Below are 2,500 nucleotides of genomic sequence, written 5' to 3'. Positions count from 1 at the left end.
ATATTTTTCACGGATAGACCCCGTGAAACGCTAGAAATTGGCGGGGATGTGTCTCTTGTGGCTCACGGGGCTGTTCGGGTCGCACAGAAATCCCTGGGAATGGGAAAACGGGTCATTTTCGTGTTGCCACATTGCGTACGAACCGCATGAAACTTCCAGAGGCATTTGCAGCAGGAATGCATGTGCACTCAAAAACTTCTATATGTTTCACGGATAGACCCCGTGAAACGCTAGAAATTGGCGGGGATGTGTCTCTTGTGGCTCACGGGGCTGTTAGGGTGGCACAGAACTCCCTCGGAATGGGAAAAGGGGTCATTTTCGTGTTGCCACATTGCATAGGAACGCCATGAAACTTCCAGAGGCATTTGCAGCAGAAAGGCACGTGCACTAAAAAATTTTAATATTTTTCACGCATAGACCCCGTCAAACGCTAGAAGTTGGCGGGGATGTCTCTCTTGTGGCTCACGGGGCTGTTAGGGTCGCACAGAAATGCCTCGGAATGGGAAAACGGGTCATTTTTGTGTGGCCACATTGCATAGGAACGGCATGAAACTTCCAGAGGCATTTGCAGCAGGAATGCATGTGCACTCAAAAACGTCTATATTTTTCACGGATAGACCCCGTGAAACGCTATAAATTGGCGGGGATGTCTCTCTTGTGGCTCACGGGCGCTGTTAGTTAGGGTCGCACAGAAATCCCTCGGAATGGGAAAAGGGGTCATTTTCGTGTTGCCACATTGCGTACGAACGGCATGAAACTTCCAGAGGCATCTGCAGCAGAAATGCATGTGCACTCAAAAACGTCTATATTTTTCACGGATAGACCCCGTGAAACGCTAGAAATTGGCGGGGATGTGTCTCTTGTGGCTCACGGGGCTGTTAGGGTCGCACAGAAATCCCTCGGAATGGGAAAACGGGTCATTTTCGTGTTGCCACAATTGGCATACGAACGGCATGAAACTTCCAGAGGCATTTGCAGCAGAAATGCATGTGCACTCAAAAACGTGAATATTTTTTCACGGATAGACCCCGTCAAACGCTCGAATTTGGCGGGGATGTTTCTCTTGTGGGTCACGGGGCTGTTCGGCTCGCACAGAACTCCCTTGGTCCACCTGATTCGTGCATACAGGCAGCAACTAAAACTCTGTAAACCTGCTGTGAGGACATCTAAACAGTGGACCAGTGAGGCTGTGGAAGATTTGCGGGCGTGCTTAGACTGTACTGACTGGGATATGTTCACGACTGCTACCAATAGTCTGGATGAACTCACAGAGGCTGTGTACATCAGCTTCTGTGAGGACTGCTGTATCCCAACACGTACCAGGGTGAACTTTAACAACAACAAGCCCTGGTTCTCAGCAAAGCTCAAAAGGTTGAGGTTGGAGAAGGAGGAAGCGTTTAGGAGTGGGGATAGAGACAGATTCAAGGAGTCGAAGAACAGGTTTAGCAAAGCGGTGAGAGAGGCTAAACGACTGTACTCAGAGACACTAAAACACCAGTTCTCTACTAACGACGCTGCTTCTGTCTGCCAAAGGGCTCAGGCACATCACCAACTACAAACCCAGAGCGCCCCACACCACTAACGACTCCCGCCTAGCCAACGACCTGAACGAGTTCTACCGTAGATTTGAAAGACAATTGGACTGTCCTGAACCACCCCTTCCCACCCAAGAGGCCCCATCCCCCACCCATACTACAGAAACGACTCTCTCCTTTCAGGAGGGAGAAGTTAATGGGCTTTTCAAGAGGCAGAATCCACGCAAAGCAGCCGGGCCGGACTCTGTCTCTCCAGCCACCCTCAGGCACTGCGCTGACCAGCTGTCTCCGGTGTTCACCAACATCTTTAACACCTCCCTGGAGACATGCCATGTACCAGCCTGTCTCAAGTCCTCCACCATCATCGCTGTGCCCAAAAAGCTAAGGCCAACAGGACTAAATGATTACAGACCGGTCGCCCTTACATCTGTGGTAATGAAGTCTTTTGAGCGCCTGCTCCTGGCACACCTCAAAGCCATCACAGACCCTCTCCTGGACCCCCTTCAGTTTGCCTACAGAGCCAACAGGTCTGTGGACGACGCAGTTAACATGGCCCTCCACTTCACCCTACAGCATGTGGACGCCCCAGCATCCTACGCCAGGATCCTGTTTGTGGACTTCAGCTCTGCCTTCAACACCATCATCCCTGCCCTGCTTCAGGACAAGCTCTTCCAGCTGAACGTGCCCTACTCCACCTGCAGGTGGATCACAGACTTCCTCTCTGACAGGAAGCAGTGCGTTAAGCCGGGAACAGAAGTCTCTGACTCCAGGTCCATCAGCACGGGAACTCCTCAGGGCTGCGTCCTTTGCCCACTGCTCTTCTCCCTGTATACCAACAGCTGCGCCTCCAATCATCTGTCCGTCAAACTCTTGAAGTTTGTCGGACGACACCACCCTCATTGGGCTGATCTCTGGTGGGGATGAGTCTGACTATAGGTGGGAAGCTGACAACCTGGTGACCTGGT

This window comes from Petromyzon marinus, unplaced genomic scaffold, assembly GCF_048934315.1.
Source record: "Petromyzon marinus isolate PM22_M1 ecotype Great Lakes invasive population unplaced genomic scaffold, UKy_Petmar_22M1.pri1.0 PM_G_Scaffold_40, whole genome shotgun sequence".
Taxonomy (NCBI): domain Eukaryota; kingdom Metazoa; phylum Chordata; class Hyperoartia; order Petromyzontiformes; family Petromyzontidae; genus Petromyzon; species Petromyzon marinus.
This window is presented reverse-complemented; position numbering follows the sequence as displayed.